The sequence below is a fragment of the Odontesthes bonariensis genome, chromosome 14, assembly GCF_027942865.1.
Source record: "Odontesthes bonariensis isolate fOdoBon6 chromosome 14, fOdoBon6.hap1, whole genome shotgun sequence".
NCBI lineage: Eukaryota > Metazoa > Chordata > Actinopteri > Atheriniformes > Atherinopsidae > Odontesthes > Odontesthes bonariensis.
The window spans coordinates 24,780,268-24,799,574 of record NC_134519.1 but is presented as its reverse complement, the minus strand read 5'-3'; positions in this window follow the sequence as shown (position 1 = coordinate 24,799,574).

Sequence of the window (19,307 nt, the reverse complement as noted above, 5' to 3'; positions counted from 1 at the left end):
TGAGGCTTCATTTACACTGCAAGTCTTGATGCCCAGATCTGATTTTTTTGCCTAAATCCGATTTTTTTCAACGTGTGGTAACACGAACTTTAATAATGCGACTCATATCTGATTCACGCGATTACACTTGCCTATCACCTGAAACATCGCGCATGCCTACTTAAGTGTTTACCAAACTCTACCGAGGTAAATGGACGACGTTGACATAGGTGTGATGCTAGTGTTGCGGGACATTAGAAGTTTTGGACACTCGACCACTTCCACTTCGATTGTTCTGGTCTTTCACTTCTTTATATTTGGTCTTTAGGGCCTTAACTTTCCTTTGGCACTGGAGCCAGGTCCGCGTAAAGCCCTTCTCCGCCATTAAGTTAGAAATGTCTTGAAAGACTGATTTATTACGATAGGTGCCTTTAATTTTGGTTTGTATCTCCTCCTCTCCCCAAAGGCCGAGAAGACAGGTCACTTCCTCAACTGTCCACTGCGCCTCGTGGTTTTGACCTCCTCCGACATGTTCCTTGTATGTTTATGCGTCTCGCATTCACTAGCTTACCACGTGCGACAAAACTCTAAATCGTCGCATATTTAATGACGTGTGGAACGCAATGTGTAAGAATATCCGATCTGCCTGTTTACACGGCGGTCGTAGTGTCACATATCCGATTCGTATCCGATAAATTTCCACATATGAAGGAGGCCTGCATCCGATCTCAAAATATCCGAATGCATGTGTCCTTTTCCTATTTACATGGTCAAAAAACATATCCGATCTGTGTCACATGAGAGCAAAAAATCGGAATTGGGTAACATTTAACTGACAGTGTAAATGTAGCCTTAGAACTGAGGAGGGTGATTGGTGACTGAGTACAGCTGATGGGGAAAACACAGGTGAAGGAAGTGAAGCTGATGACCTGAGGTCCGTTTCACGTAGCAGGTTTAGTGAAAACTCTGAGTTGATTAACCCTGAAATGAGTGAAACTCTGAGTTTTCCGTTTCACAAAGGGAGGTAACTCAACCCCGAGAAAGAGGGGTAACTCTAGCCTGTTTCACAAAGAGAGGTAACTTAAGCTCTCGGTCAGTTACAGTAGTAACAGACTCTCTGAACCTAACCTGGTCGGGACCAGGTTTTATTCAAGAAACCTCGAGTTTCTCTCTGTCTCCGCCCTCTTTCTGCCACACACGCCATTTGATTTCCTCATTCATTCAGTTAGCGGAACGAATTCTTCTGGAAGTCCATTAGGCACAGTAGGAGGCGACTTTTTCACGAACATGGCATGTCCTTTTGACAACGATCCCGTGGATGAAGGTGCAGCATTATTGCGCAGAGAAATAAATATTCGTCGGAGATGGTTATCAGACCTCGCATAGATGTTTTAGCATTTACAGACAATTATCTTTTTGAGAGGCACCATCAGAATTTTGTTGGGACAAAAGAAAAAAAGACATAAAAGGCAAATAAATATTTGTATGAATAGGCTTAAAAAAGATATATATAGGCCTATTATATTTTATAAAGGCACTCTTGGGGGTGGATTCCCTCAGCCACTGCCCTCCCGTTAGAGGTGGCGGTGCTGGGCACCACCCGTTTTGAAACCAGCCTTCTTTCTGTTGGCTGAGTAAAAGTCTGTGTTAGTTTAAATAGGCTTAATTATTTAACAGAACATGATATAGATGAGAAGACATAGTTTGTGTGTGAAAACAGCATTATGTTCAGCCGCGGCCGCTGTATTTGGGCAGGATGGGCAGAGCCCCGCCTTCCACACCCCCAACCTTTCTTTTATAGATAAAATATAGATAATTATAAATTATAGATAAAATATTTATTTCAACTTCAATCACAGTGGGAATCGTATTACACCATATTGTGGCTTGTGACGGACTTTGCGAGTGGAATCTGTTTTTATTTTCGCTGAAATATAGCCTACCTCCAGTGTGGCTGCTTAACGTTAGATCTATGGCCACTGGCCAGGGCAGATGCCTGGTCTGCCCTCAGCTAAGCCCGGCCCCGCCGAACTCTCGAGCACATTCTACCAATCAGAATCACTGTAGGCCCCTACGTAGCATAATATCATGTTACATTTAGCGCGCCTGTATAGATGCTATTGGGGCAGGTGTATGATCTGCCCTGGACATGGAAAGGACTCAAAGGGTTTAAGAAATATATTACTCCGCCAGGGCTCTAAATTAACACCCGCCAACCCGCCAAATGCGGGTGAAAGTTATTTTTGGCGTGTATTAAAAAAAACTCACTAGCCGGCTTGGCCGATGATAAATGAGGAACTTTACCATCTATTTCGCGGGACGCGAAATTATTATATACAGTCTATGCGCGGGACGCGCGAGCGCAGTTTCTATGGGAACGCATCCGCCGAGGCTGCCGTACTAGGGAGTGGGTCACTCTTGTTTTGGAAATACAATAGACGCCGGTGTTCAGTCGATTTCTCCTACTTGTCGAGAATTGCTACTTTGTGCATGCGCCGAGCCGATTTTCTAAGTTTCATTTCCACGCCCATAATGTTTTGCTACCCTGCGTCTGATTATTTTCTCTTTTGGAAGACATGCAAAGTAATAAAACACTTATCGTGTTAACAAGCAGTAAAGCCCAATACACACACGTCGCTGATATTTACTCGCTCAGCGAGTGAAGTCAATAGAATGTCTATGTGTTCACGCGAGGCGAGTAGGCGAGGAGAGTACAAGCGAGTACAAGCGATGCGATGTGGGCGGATTCCGAGATGAACATATTTCAACTTCGAGCGACGCGAGTAAAAGCGAGTAGCCAATTAAAATGCAGAATACAGATTATTGACAGGTGACGTTCCCCCAGTGTTCTCCAAACAGTGGCCACCCAACTTCTACACACCAAGTCAGCAAAAGCACCCAAGCGAGTGGCGAGTAGGCGAGTGAGCGAGTAGCGAGTAAATAGCAGCGACGTGTGTGTATGGGGCTTTAGCTTAACATGCACAAATGGGGTGTCATTCACCATTTGATTTTTGTATTTGGGACACTTCTGTCTTTGTCATTGTCATGAAAGCATTGAGAAGGGGGAGCATTATTTGACAGCGTGTTATTGGTACAAATACAGACGCAAACACTAACAAAATGTAGCGATGGTTGGGACAGCCGGCCGTGAAGAGAAAAGATATGCCTGCCAAGGGAGGGGAGGAGGATGATATTTTGAATATATTGAATCTGGCTTGGTGACAGTTTGCGCACACGCCGGCCACACTTTGTGAGAAAACTGATTTTAGATGGATCCGAAGACAGTTCAGAGAGCTCGGACGATGTTTAAGCATTTCACAGTATCCATAATTCCATAATTAGTCTCTGCACATAGTTTTGTGTTTAATTTTGTGCATTATCTGCACTAAAACATGGTTAGAAAGTTGTTAAATATTTCCATTTTTGTAGATTCAGGGTTCACATGAATATAAATCAGTTTTAAAGTTATTTTTTTTATTTTTTTATGTACAAAAAATGTGACCCTGAATGGTATGTGAGGGTTGAGGAGTAATGAAATGTTAGAATAAGTTTTGTATGTACATAAGTTTATTATTGTAATTATTTTAATTGGATATACATTCCCAATTTCACTGTAAAATTAATTTAAAGCTTTAGTTAATAAATTGATCAAATTAATTCAGTGGGTCTCATCTGTCTTTTTTGCACGGAAAAATATGTGGCTAGTGAAAATTCTGATTGGCTGGTAACTTCAGAAACTTACTAGCCACATTGGCTGGTGATCAAAAAAGTTAATTTAGAGCCCTGTTAACTCCGCCCATCTAGCCAGTGGGAACTTCAGTGCCGCCAAATTCCCCTACAAACTTGTTAGATAAAACGGATACCTATGTCGGATTTGATGAAGGATATTGGCTGTTTAATCCGGATTCACGTTTGTGGTAGGTAAAGATTTTACTTTATAGTTGCTATCTTACAAAGTTTAAGTGATTGTGAACGAAGTCTTTGCAAAATGGGAAACTGGGAGTGATTTAATGAAATATCTTAGCTTGATGAGCAAAGCAATTTTGAGACAGTAAACAATGTGTTGACAGCTTCGTACATGTACAGTAGGTTACTTGTCTGCTAGCTTAGGTTGGAGCACTGTCGGTGTGTGTGACATGAAGCATTTTTCGGAAAAGGCAAAAAAACACGAGTCCAGCAAGGCGCATCTGAATTGTGCCATGAAATTAGCCATGCTAGGTAATGCTTTGCGACAAGTTTCCCTCTAATTGAAACGTAGGCAGTATTAATTCCTTTCACAAACTTTCTCTTTGCTCATTTTCACGGGGCTTTTGTGTTTGTTGTATGGCAGACTTTTCTGCGAGTGCGCACATCCCCCCCGTGTATGGTTGCATAGATTGGCCTATTGCGTCTGCTCCATAAAAGCTTGCATTTTGATAACGCAGATCATCTGCCCTGCCTATTTTCCAGACCACGAGCCGCTACTGATTATGTTGGGGATAAAATAACTGCACAGTCAAATAGGCACTTAATATTTATTTTACAGTGTAAAACATGATCAAAATGAGCCTCCATGCCGAGGTCTCACCTGTTTGAATAATGTTCTTATATTTCATCTTAAGCTGCTGCCAAGTGCCCTTCTCCCCCGCGAGATTGCACCTAAATGAAATAAATGAATGGGTTACCATTCAAGCAGTTTCCCCTGTAATATTATTGTGGTTGCAAATGACTACATTTAAACTAACGTTTTTGCTGCTGCAGCGATGCACTTATTATTTTTTTTAAAGTATTTTTTGGGGCTTTTTATGCCTTTAAAGGGGAACTCCGGGGCATTTGAAGCGCGTTTCCATTGCTAGAGGTTGTCAAATACTGATAGTAGGACACAGAGAGGTGCAAATCTGCGCTCCCTGTGTGGAGATCGCTCTGTTCGCACACCCTGTCATGCGAGGCTAATACGTGGTGGCTAAGGGGCAAGCGCTAACCCTTCCACGTAAAACAACAACTTGCACACTGCAGAAACGTCACACCACTTTATAACCCATCCGACAATAAAGTCACAAGCCTTACCATCAAAACCATATGCATGGTTCTCACATTACTGGCATGGGGACGTTACAAAACAACTTTATAAACAGCATGTCACTCACCGGCTGGTTGTAGGCTCGCGCATGTGAAAGCCCAAAAGAGTCGATGGAGAATAATCCCATATACAAAACAATTATATTCTCTAGAAAAACTGCGTTCAAGTATTTAAAACATTACAACAATACATGCCCAGTAATATTGAATTTTTCAAAAACAAGTTTCCTCATAGACACAAAGCAACCTTGTTGTCTTACTATTCATGGTTACATGGCAATATGGCACTGTTTGCTTTTATTATCATTAGTAAGAAAGAACAGACTGTGTGTGCACAGCACAAATAAGCTCGATATGTTTGTAAAAACAACAACAGATTGGCAAAGATTGCACACGAACTCATTATGACAGCATGTGGCTGCAGGTAAAACATGATCCTAAGCTAATGGAAGTTCAGCTCACAGTGCTAGTGAAGATTTACAGCCCACCTCAAGCAAAAATGTATGATATTGAGTTTGGAATTTATCAGGTGCTTCAATGTATAATCAAGGATAAACTGCAGAAGCAGAAAAAAAGAGCTGAGACAGCAGTCGATTCAAAACTAGGACCAAGTTTGTCAAGGCTGAGACAGATCAATGAACAACAAGCTATGATTTCATAAGCTAAAATACACGTGTGGGTGCAAGAGCTTTGAATGAATGCTAAGTGGCTTAGAAAGATGGTATTATAGGATTGTAGGCTTATACAGCTTATTGTTCTCTAAATCAAGCCACAAACATGATGGTGCTTAATGGAGAAGTTCAGGGAAGATTATTTTTAGAGTGAATAAAGTTCAAATAGTTTAAAAGAAAACTATATGATTTGGAGTTTCACTGTTCCCTCTTTCCCGAAAAGAGATTTAAGTTAACCTCTGCTTTAACTCAATTTGTAGATAAAACTAGAACAATATCAATAGGGTGAGAAGGGTTCTGATATTCAGAAGAAGTTGATGTGGGAAAGTTCGCCCAAGTTAACAAGTCTCCATGACTTAGTTGCCATCTGTCGGAGTCTGATGCAGATTAATTCGTAGCTCAGTCTCAGTGCTGATCAGAGGATGCACAGAGGGTCGGGGGGACAAAGGCGAAAACTACAGCTGGTGTAAATGGAAATCTTTATTATATAGTTAAAAATCAACATTACACGGTTGAAACATAAAAAATGACTTGCCAGTTTTAATTAAGTATAAAAATCATCAGAAAAACTGCTTATCTCAATTGTTGAGGTTTTGGATGATGATGATAATGATGATGATGATGATGATGATGACAGGGGAATACTGACTCTTAAGATGATGGTTGCTTCGCTACAAATTAGTAGAATTTAAGTTGATGTGAAAAAGGTTCTTGGTATTTTCAAGTTTCCCATATTCAAGGTAATTATACGGTTGCCGACACGTGCAAACGCGCTGCAAACGCCAAAACAAATCCAACAGTAAAACGCTGCAAGAGAAAAATGCGGGAATCACAAAAACGACCGGAGCACACGCGCTGCAAACCCCAAAACACATGCAAGAGTGAAACGCTGCAAACATCAAAACACATGCAAGAGAGAAACGCTGCAAACATCAAAACACATGCAAGAGAGAAACGCTGCAAACATCAAAACACATGCAAGAGAGAAACGCTGCAAACATCAAAACACATGCAAGAGAGAAACGCTGCAAACATCAAAACACATGCAAGAGAGAAACGCTGCAAACCCCAAAACACATGCAAGAGAGAAACGCTGCAAACCCCAAAACACATGCAAGAGAGAAACGCTGCAAACATCAAAACACATGCAAGAGAGAAACGCTGCAAACATCAAAACACATGCAAGAGAGAAACGCTGCAAACATCAAAACACATGCAAGAGAGAAACGCTGCAAACATCAAAACACATGCAAGAGAAAAATGCGCTGCAAACATCAAAACACATGCAAGAGAAAAATGCGCTGCAAACATCAAAACACATGCAAGAGAAAAATGCGCTGCAAACATCAAAACACATGCAAGAGAAAAATGCGCTGCAAACATCAAAACACATGCAAGAGAAAAATGCGCTGCAAACTTCAAAACACATGCAAGAGAAAAATGCGCTGCAAACATCAAAACACATGCAAGAGAAAAATGCGCTGCAAACTTCAAAACACATGCAAGAGAAAAATGCGCTGCAAACTTCAAAACACAACGGAAGTTCGCCAGGCCACTAGGGGGTCTCGACCAGTGGGATAGGGGATCACTATGGGAGATCTACCATATTAATGAAAGAGAAGAAAGGTATGTTGTCATTTATGTCTTTTTTCAACACTTGGCGGTAATATTTTACTTTATTATAGAAGAGCAGCGGAGTTATGTCGCTATAATAAGGTAAAAGATTACGGCAAAGTGTTTAAAAAAGACATAAATGACAACGTACCTTCGTACCAACGTACTTTCTTCTCTTTCATTAATATGGTAGGCCGAGACCCCCTAGTGGCCTGGCGAACTTCCGTTGTGTTTTGAAGTTTGCAGCGTTTCTCTCTTGCATGTGTTTTGATGTTTGCAGCGTTTCTCTCTTGCATGTGTTTTGGGGTTTGCAGCGTTTCTCTCTTGCATGTGTTTTGGGGTTTGCAGCGCGTGTGCTCCGGTCGTTTTTGTGATTGCCGCATTTTTCTCTTGCAGCGTTTTACTGTTGGATTTGTTTCGCCGTTTGCAGCGCGTTTGCACGTGTCGGCCACCGTATGATTAAACTATTAAAAGACGTGTTTGGTTTGGCGTACATTATTAGTTTAGAGCGGGTTCTTTATGATATAGTTGTTCTTTGTGTTTTTATTTTTAGGGTGCCATTTGTTTACATCAAGACAGGTGAGATTGAGTGAGACTAAAACCGAGCTAACTTTAACGTTAAGTGACACACCTCGTCATTAAAGACTACACGAACATCTACATCCCATGTTTGCTGGAGCTATAACTCAATCAATAATATCTCTAGACTGTTACGTTTCCTTGATAAAAAACCCACAGTAATGTGTCGAGTTTCCAAGGATAAGAAAATAATAAAACAAAAATCCCTTGACAGTTTCTATAGAGAAGGATAGAAAGAAAAATTACTGTTCTGCTCATAGCGCATTTTTTTACATCTTCCTTTCCAACAACCTAGTTGCTCTGTAAAATGGTCAAAACACTCTGCAGTAAAGAGAGAAAAAACCAAGCAGGAGACTGGCAATTAGTCACACATGTTCGATCAAAAGGTAAAAAAAAATAGATGTGCCATGTAAATAAGTATGACTCAGCCTTTCAGTCTTTTCAAAATATTGTCAAAATCAAAGTTGAAAACAGAACTTTAAGACTATGTCACTCAAAATCAATCGTGAAATCACACATAACTCCTAAATACGTCCCAAATTTGACACAGCACAAAAGACGACAGAATACTACTTTTTCCCAACGCAGACAAGTTTGTTTTTTTTTTGCTTGTGACGTCAGTAAAGTGACAATAATAACAAATGTCTTTTTTGTTAACAGAACTGTTGGCACTTCGGCTACTAAGGCTGTAAATGTGTACACCACTGCATGCAGTCTGCCTCACCCTCTTATTGTGTGAGTTGATGAAATACTGACACATCAAGCAGACAGCTAATCCTGTCAACCCAGAGACTCAATGACAGACGCACAGCTGTCACACTCTAATGACTATTAAAAAAAATAGATGCTAAATATTGTTCGTCTGTCTTGGAAATATATGAGATGCCATGTGGTAATTCCCTTTGAAAACTCTTTCTTTTTTTTTGGCAGAGAGCTGCTGGGACAATACAGACTGATAATAAAATTGATGATGATAAACAAGACTCCCTCAGCTCTAGAAGTGAATGAACTATTTAGTGCTGGCGTTTGAAAAACAGATGTAATTCACACAATATGCTTTGTTGGCAAGTTTTTTTTGTTTGTTTTTTTTAAGGAAAAAAAATATTTTTTCTTACAACATTTTTAACATGTTGTTTGCCATCCAACAGTCTATTGTGTTTCCAACAAATATGGGGATTTATGAATACTCACGGTTTAAGACTGCTAAACTAGCTGGGCTTGAAGAACAAGATAAAGGTTGAAAAGAAACAACTGCGTGTCAGAAACATATACGTCACAGAGACTTTTACTACACAAGTATTACACTTTACAAGCTTGTCATGGAGCTGTATGATGGTGTGGTGGTTAGCCCCCCACCCCCGCAACCCTGAATTAGGTTAGGCAGTTATGGAAAATGGATGGATGGATGCTTGCCATGTAATCTCTTTATTGTATTTGTGTTTAACAACTAAATGCACGGACCAAATTCCAACGGGACATCACAAACTGCTGTGTTCTGGCATTCGTTGAGACGTGGCTCGTCCTGGAGATACCCGACACAGCTGTTACACCGTCGGGATTCAACATATTCCGCCAGGACAGGACTGCTGACTCAGGCAGGTGGAGGGGTCTGTGTTATGGTTAACTTTTTATGTGCTACGGATATAGCAGTACTGGCATCTCACTGCTCTCCGGTCCTTGAGCTGCTAACTGTAAAAATCAGACCCTTCTATCTACCGTGGGAGTTTACTGCCGTCATCATGACGGTGGTCTACATCCCCCCTCAGGTAGATAAGGCTGCTGCTTTGGATGAACTGTATGGTATTATTAACGGTCTGGAGAATGTGCACCCAGAGGCAGCCTTCATTGTTGTTGGAGATTTCAACAGAGCTAACATGAAGAAGGTCCTGCCGAAATACCATCAGCACATTGATTTCCCAACACGGGGAGACCAGACCCTTGATCACTGCTATACTGCATTCCGGGGTAGTTATAAACCCCTCCCCCGCCCTGCTTTTGGAAAAGCAGATCACACCTCCATTCTTCTCCTCCCTGCATACAGACAAAAGCTAAAACAGGTCAGACCAGTTATGCGGACAGTCTATCAATGGTGTGATGAGAGTATGGAGGCTCTCCAGGACTGTTTTGACACCACTGACTGGCTGATGTTTCGGGAGGCAGCAGATGGGGACATTAATGAGTATGCAGACACTGTTACTGGTTACATTCACCACTGCACTGATGACATGGTTCCCAAGAGGGTAGTCCGGTCCTTCCCCAATCAGAAGCCCTGGGTTGATACAGCGGTCCGGGCCAGCCTCAGAGCCAGGTCTGCCGCCTTTAACTCAGGGGATCCTGATCAGTACAGGAAGGCCAGATATGACCTCTCGAGGGCCATTAAATCTGCCAAACGGACCTACAGGTCCAGGGTGGAGTCCAGCTATCATGGCTCTGACCCCAGGCGCATGTGGAGTGGACTACAAGCCATCACAGAGTACAAAGGGAGGGGCTGCAGTGAAACCCAGTTCTCTGCACTACAACCAGACGAGCTGAACGCCTTTTATTATCGTTTTGAGAAAGAAGGTGACCCCCCTGTAGCGGAACTACCTGATGACCGTGACAGCTGTATGTCTACTCTGTCTGTAGCGGAGGTGAGGCAGTGCCTCAAAAAGGTCAACCCTCGCAAGGCCCCGGGCCCCGATGGCATCTCAGGTAGGGCCCTCAGGGGGTGCGCTGACCAGCTTGCAGGGGTCTTCAGTGACATTTTCAACCTCTCCCTCAGCCTATCCGTACTCCCCACCTGCTTTAAGAGGACCACCATCGTCCCTGTGCCTAAGAACACTAAAGCCACCAGCATGAATGACTATCGCCCGATAGCATTGACCTCTGTAATCATGAAGTGCTTCGAGCGGCTGGTCAAATCATTCATCTGCTCCTCACTGCCTCCCACCCTGGACCCGATGCAATTTGCATACCGGTCCAACAGGTCTACAGATGACGCCATCGCCCTGACAGTGCACACCGCGCTCTCCCACCTGGAAAAGAGGGATTCGTATGTGAGGATGCTGTTCGTTGATTACAGCTCAGCGTTCAACACCATCATCCCCTCTAGACTCGTCTACAAGCTTGCAGATCTGGGACTAAACACCTCCCTCTGCAAATGGATCTACAGCTTCCTGACGGGGAGGCCACAGGTGGTGAGACTCGGTGACCGCACCTCAGCCACAGTGGTCACAATCACTGGCACCCCCCAGGGTTGTGTGCTCAGCCCCCTCCTGTTCTCCCTGTTCACACATGACTGTGTGTCAACGCACAGTTCCAACCTCATCGTGAAGTTTGCTGATGACACAACCATCGTGGGCCTCATCATTAACAGTGACGAGTCAGCCTACAGAGAGGAGGTGGACACCCTGACAACATGGTGTCAGGAGAACCACCTCTCTCTCAACATCAGCAAAACGAAGGAGATGATCGTGGACTTTAGGAGGCGGCAGGGGGTGGAGCATGCACCTCTCCACATTAACGGATCTGAGGTAGAAAAGGTCAGCTGCTTCAAGTTCCTTGGGATTAATATCAGCCATGATCTCACCTGGTCTGCCCACACAGACAAGGTGGTCAAAGCTGCCCAGGAACGCCTCTTCTTCCTGAGGAGACTCAAGAAGTTTGGCATGAACCCAGTCATCCTCACCAATTTCTATAGGTGCACTATAGAAAGCATCCTGACTGGCAGCATCTCAGTGTGGTTCGGGAGCTGCACAGCCATGGACTGTTAAGGCCCTACGCAGTGTGGTCCGATCTGCTGAGTGCATCAGTGGTAGGAAACTCCCAACCCTTCAGGGCATCTACCACACACGATGTCTCCGTAGAGCTGGCAGAATCCTAAAAGACTGCCACCACCCATCCTTCAGACTGTTCACCATGCTGCCTTCTGGTAGGCGGTACAGAAGCATCCGGTCTCGCACCCGCAGAAGGCAGAACAGTTTTTTTTCCTAAGGCCATCAGGCTCCTAAATGGACTATAATGCACTCTCATCTCTTTCACACTCGACACTTATACTTACACTTACACTTATACTTTACACACTTTATACTTACACATGCCTACCTCCACTGCTGATTGCACTGCAACCTTAAATATTGCACAACATTGTATTTCTTTTTTTATTTTCCTTATATTTTAGTTAGTATAGGTCTCTGATTAGCATATGCTATTATATGTATTATATGTACAGTACAGCTCTTGTAATTAGCGTTAAAAATGTATATTGCATATTGTAATATCCACATTGCCTATCTATTCTACTGTCTTGTAAATATTTTAGTAGAGTACTTATGACATGACATGTTACGGCATGTTATGTCCTGTCTTGTTATGGTAGCTGCTGTACGGTGTCCTGTCCCAAGAATTTCAGTGCCCAGTCCGACTCTGTTGTTCTGTGTATCTGACAATAAAAGACTTGACTTGACTTGACTTGATTTGACTTAAGGAAGTCGATTGATTTACAACAGCAATTTAGATTTACAACAAAGGTGGCTTTTTTCAAGCTCGACTTAAGACAAAAAAATCAGTTTTGACACAACATAGCTGTACAATTTCTGCCATTAATTCTGATGCTACACTGGAACTGATATTAGCTCACTGATACTGGTAATACAGATGTTGATAATAAATCATCAATCGACTTCGTGTCATTTATGATTTAATTGGTTAAAAGATATTAACTGATAATTTTTAACAGTACAGATGGATATATGTGGTATGATATCTTGTTGGCAGCTGTCCAGTTTAGCTAATTATCTGACTGAAATAGCACAGTTAAACAGTAGCTGACTGGCGTATGCAGGTCAATAGATTCTTTTGGGGAAAGCAATAATTGTAATCGGAAGGTTTTTTGTTTTGTTTTGTTTTTTTTTTTTGCTCCGAGCAGTATTCATAGCTAGAGCAAACTAGAGCAAATTACATTTTATTTTTTTTGTCATCTCTTTATGCACTTTCGTGTGTCCATGTGTTTTTCGTTGGGGCATGTATCCAATGGCAGTGTATTTGCACAATCCTCAAAAGTGCAACACAAAAATTGTCTGAGGCTGCAACAGTCCTCAACAACAACAGTTCTTACCATGGAACTCTGGATACCTGTGTGTTACACCAACTCTGTAACCATGTGCTTGAGCACACACCTATGTTGATTTCCCAGTGCAGAAATAATTGTGAAGCATAAATCAAGACAATTGGAAATCATGCTCACAAACACATTGAGGATCAGAATCATAGATATACCTTACAGCATTATGAGATCCCATACAAAAACAACTATGCCCTGTGCTGAATCAACAGCACTTTGATTCCTTACAAAGAAAGTCTTCCAAGCTTTTCATTGAGGTTGAATGGCTTTGATTGCACTGGTTGTGATGGCATTGTATCCACCCTACCTATTATTCTTGTCTCACAATTCAGACTGAAAGTCATCTGAACTCCCTTCATCTCAATTTTGGCTGAAATGTACCATTGTCTTCTCGATCACTTATCATGTTTGTGGTGTAATTTTCTGTTGACAACTTCATCCCCTGCCAGTATCTGCTGGGGACTATCTCAAATAACCATTGACCCTGGAACATGAGAGCTGTGGCAGAGTATGGCCCTATTCCACATTTTGCTTGTGTACGTAGGCTGTCTCCCTTTGTCGTCTTCTTTTAATGTGTCTCTGCCATTTTATCTCCTCTTATTTCTCCCATATCTTCTTTCACTGGAACTCTTTGTTGAACTGTTTTCATAATCTCTCCAACTATTAATCTAATTCTTTCTCTCCCATCTCGGTCTAATTTTCTTTCTTTATGAACATGCCCCTTATCCTCTCAATCTTTAATCTCTTTGGTCTGTTGATGTTTTTGTCCTCAGTTGACTTGGAGAACTGCAGCTAAGCTTTTGCTTGCCAATTAAGCCAGGAGCACAAATTGAAGCTGTAAAGTGCAATAAAGAGTAACCCACTCAAATGAGAAGATGTCTCGCTCAAAGTGAATTTTAAGGGTCAGTCAATACAAGCAAAAACAATTTGCAAAAACTTTATCCTGAAATCCATGTCAACAGAAAACTTGTTTTTTGAGTTTTTTTGTGTGTTTGATTATTGAATAACACTAGAAAATTGGAGTTAGGGAGCTGAAAAGATTATACAACAACCTAGTCCATTCAATTATGTTCGGATTTTATCAGCTAAGATCAAATCATGATATTATCACGTGTGTATCATCAACATGATATTCATATTTGATTATTTTATTAATTCGATTTTCATAAATACTGGTTTATTGTGACATCCTTGCTAGGTATCCACAAAACCCACTGTGACGCATCTTGTGTCGTTTTCCAAAAGAATCCTCTGACATCGCACATGAACTGTATGTGTGACTGCGAGTAAAGTGGTGAGTGATGACTGACAGGGTGTAATGTTGGGTCAGTATGATAAATCATAAGAGCCACCTCGTCATTTTAAAGGGAGCATCGCTCCATAAGGCTTCCAATAAGACGTCTCTGTCAGTTTGACTTCTTCTTTGCTCGCTCTCTCACATTATAACAATCTCAAAGTTGAGGGTGAACTTTCCAATTGCTTCAGGTAACATAAGGCAACCTCACCTCACCCAATTGACAGCCACAGTTTACAGCAGACAAAGGGCTGGCTTCTGCTGCTGTCGGGGCGCTTTTTCTTTTTTCCTTTCTTCCTTAATGAGAACATCCGAGGTTAAGGCGGACAAAGAGAAGAAGCGAGTGTGCGCGCTTCCGGGCCCAACAGCTGGTACCACAAAGTGTGGCTGCTCAGATAGGTTGGCAGCCTCAATGCTGCCTCAGTAACAAGCCAAGAATAATGAGCCACTTCACCCCCTTTTCTCGCAAAAAGTCAGAGTTAGCACTCCTGTCCCAGCCACCCAGGGATAGATAAAAGTCCCTCTGCAGCCATCTTAAATTCACTCCTGATAAATTGGTATTTATAAATGTGTTTTTGTTCTCTAAAAAAAAAAAGTATTTCTCTTTTTTACTTCATGTGTTATTTAGTCATTAACACATTGACACATACATACACTAATTTACATGTTAATTAGTGTGACATTTTCATCTAGCTTGAAATTGGAATCACTCATGGAAAACTACTTAAAAATAAAGATCTAATAGACCCTCCTTTATCTTATCATCTTCACTACATTTGAATTCATAACAAGTGTCCTGCGGTGGCATCAGCCATTGCAAACTTTTGCTAAGCATCCACACCTCTTTTCAGTTTTTCAGTCATCGTACAGATTCTATGACAATTTGGGCGAGCGGATGCTGTCAGCTAGCAAATGACACTGTCAGATGTTAGAGGGACATCTGAGGGATCAAGGAAACCTTTGCAGGTTTTTCAGTCAATCCAGTTTGTATTTTGGTGGCTTTTGTAGTAAGTGAACATAAAAAAAATGTGATATGTACTGTATGTAACTAGCAAGCCAATAAATATTTGCCAGATGGCAGTAGACACTTCTGTAATGTGACTGACTTTTGCTTAGTTGATGGAGGTGGTGATGCATGTTCTGTACTTACAGGCAGTGGATGCAATGCAGAGGAGACGGAGGCTATAATTACTACTCAGAACCAACTTGGCAATAGCATAACCAATTTGCAGTCTTCTCCATACTGTTTGATTTGATTATGGGCTGAAATTCAATTAATTCAAGTTCCTTGCTTATCCAATTAGCAACGCATTGGCAATCTTCATGATATAAAGAGTTACTTTTACTCCATCACAAAGCAGATCTTTGTCTGCTTTGATTTCTGTCTTTTCAACAGCAGAACAAAGCTAAAGGACCAACAACAATGCCAATACACCTTAGAGGAGCCCACAAATTAGATTTGCCCCCAAGTGGTAGCAAATAGCTGTACATTGTAGACACGTGTTTTCAAGGACCCAACAGAGAGCTTAAGGAGATCTATGTTCAGCCTTTAAAGGAGACCTATTATGAAACAGTTTCCTTTAGTCTTTATGAAATGTCTGTCACGTGTTTTTGTTAAAGTAACACAGGGGGATAGGACAGCTGCTGTTTTTTCTTTTCCGTTTATTTACACCTCTATTCAAGCGGATCATTTTTGGGCGTGGAGTGACCCACTCAACTCCACTCAACCCCTCTCTTCCTCAGGGTCTGTCTCTTTTGAGATCTGTTGTACTTGAAGCATGTTTTTATGGGTAAAAAATGCATAGAGTAAATAGCCCGAGAGCTCAGACGACACACCAAACTGAGCAAAATATTTGACTGACAATTTTTTTCTCAAACAAATTTTCTTTGTCTGGAAAATAAATAACACCAATCAGAAGTCAGATTTCCTTGTTGAGAAATAAAAAATTAAACAAAGTACTGGTAGAGCATTATTAGTTAAATTATTTCTTCAGTTAAGTGAACTATTCAACTAATGAGATTTGATATTGATGGGGGGGGGGGGGGGGGGGGGGGCACTGAAGTGATTGGCTACATGGGTTTGTCTCCACATTTTCAAATTACATTGTCACACATTGAGAGCAGACATATAATAAGACTGAGTGCAGATTACTAAAAAGCCACAAATAAAGAATACGACCCAGCCACAATATGGTGCTGAAAAGTTGAGGAATACATAAAAAGGCACCCCAAGCAGGTGCACCGACATGCCTCAGAATTATTACACTTTTGGTGTTGCTGTTACTTCTCCAGGAACAGCAGTGACATGGCTGAGACAGAAAGCAGAGGTGAGAGCCTCGGGCATCAGACAGAGCAATCAGAACAGCCTCCCAAAGAGCAGAGTGGTGACGGGGTGAGGTCGAACCAGATGACAGGGCTTGTTTGGCTCGCCTGGTACCTTTCGGCAAAGAAATTGTGAGACACGAATAAGATAGCTTCCTGGTTTGTTTTATTAGCTTAAAGAACCTCAAAGCACATCTTATCTTATCTATTATTATTATTGTTGTTGTTGTTACTAATCCTGCGTATTCAAGCTATTTAAGATTCTGAAATAATTAATGCTACTAATAGTGGATTGTGTTCCAGTGGTTTACAAAAATAGTAATCCTAATAACCGTTTCTTACGTACTTTCAAGTGTTATTTGTATTGAAATGACCTGCAAAGTGTTTTTGTTGCTCGTTATGCAGACTTGCAGGTCAGTACAGCTGTTATGCCTTGGCTCGTGTTTGCTTTGTAATTTGCTTATCCTTCTTTAGGCTTCTGCTAATGATTACTTTGAATACTTGTTAAACAAGTGATTATAACTTTTAATTTGAATTATGTGACATGCCGTCCTTGCAAGAAAAATTCAAAGACAAATCCTGATTAAAAAAAATACTCTTTGTCTAAAGAATGTGCCGACAAGGAACAAATTCCTGAGAAATCTTCCAGCCCCAGTCTCAGTCCCAGTTGCTCACTGCTGTGTGTCAACATTTGTGCATATTGTACCGGAGAAAAAGATCCAGTTTTGAACATGATCCAACGTGTTTATTTTTTAACACTGAATACATTTAAAGAATAGTTACGGTCAAAAACTGAATTTTTACAGCTATTGTCAATTTCATTTGCATATAGATACATTTTTTTCCTCAGCAAATACCGTCATCAGGTGGTCTGTAAACCCTACTTAACCGTGAGTGATGTGTGATTCTTTATTAGCAACATGCAGTGTTAGGAACGCTTGTATTTTAAGCCAAACCAATAAATGTTCCTAACGGAGTACTTATGGCATCTTAAACATGAGCAGTTTTTATGTTTGAACTAAACCAAAAGGGTGAGAAAGCTGCTTAAAAACAGTGACTAAAACAGCAGAACCATTTGAAAAGCATTGGACTCGTGGACTCCCGACACCTTTTCTCTAACCACTTTATGTAGACTTTATTGCTTGTTGAATTTGCTGTCCCTTTTTCCCAAAGCCATCTCATCATAACAGCAACACCAGAGGACAGCTCTTGTTCATCTCAAAATTTCAGCGACATTTAAAAATAAACGGGCACCACGGCTTCCGGAAACAAAAATTGGTACACTTTACCCTGGTAACAGGGCCAAAACCATATCAGCCACTGATGCCGTATGTGGCCCATACGATCACGTGTCTGTCACGTGCAACACTGTAAAATTCTGATTGCCATCAGAAATATTCACTTCGCCAAACCTTTCAAATCCTTTGAGCAACAGTTCAACATTGTCTCTCTGATCTGCAACACATTCACACTTTCGTTGTTACTCACTAAAAGCATAAGCTCTCAGACTTGAAGGCAGATTTATACAAATGTCTAAAATCAATAATAAACACTGAAACGTGTTCTTGCACCAGCCGTTCCTTCTGTTCAAAGATGGATTTCCTTCAAATGTGTTTTCCCTGTGAAAATCCACAGTAGACATTTGGTGCCAAAGCGTATGTAAATGATAAATGGACTGTTTTGATGCAGCAGTTTTATAGTCTAATTGATCACTCAAAGTGCTTTTACACCACAGGCCACATTCACCTATTCACACACTCGTATAGCACTTCTTAGTCTACACAGTTACAGGCCACGCAGTGCTTTTGCTCTATCACACGTTCACAAGCTAACGGAGACCTTAGAGCCAATGTTGATTTCAGGATCTTGCCCAAGGACACTTAACATGTGGGAGAAAGCTGGGGATCAAACCACAGATCACCGCAGAGTCACTTTGGAGGAGATCTTCTAATGGCTGGTGTAAACTGGAGGAAAAAAGTACGGCAAGCGAAAACCACTTTCATGTTAATCTGGCTGGTTTACTGTTTTATTTTTTATTTTTCCAAGACGTACTTGAAAACTCACGTGACCTAATCCTTTAAGATCCCGTGCATTTACTGTCTCCTTTTAATTAGCAGTGCTGTGAGACCCGAGGAGGTTTTGTTACACAGCGATGAACATGGTAGATTGTTGTGGTGCAGCGCACAGGAGAAGCTGTGCTGGGAAATTAACAGTCATTCTGACTCTCTAAGCCTTAATATTCCTTAATCCTCCTCCCAAAAAAAAAAAAATTAAAATAAAAAAACAACTACAAACAGAAAGAAAAACATTGCATCTTTTCTACATTCAACATTGCTAATAAAATGAATAACTCATAATCTGAGCCACTTGATTAAGCTTACAGAACCTAAAACTGAACTACAGAAGACCAACCATTATGGCGTTTTGAAATGGCGATCTGAGAGCTGCAAGTTGCATCCTCTTGGATGAGGGTTTTACCTTATGGTGAGGGACTGTATGGAGCACCCTTGAGAAAAGGTATTTAACCTTTAACTGCCTCCCTTAATGTCACTCTGTCCCAGATAAGAGCCACAGCAAAACAGAGAGAGAGGAGGGCAAAAATGATGTGATGCAACGGTGCCCCCACATGGTGCTGATGAGGACAAACACTGACAAAGAAAAGAAAAAGGAATATTCAGTCAACACTAAA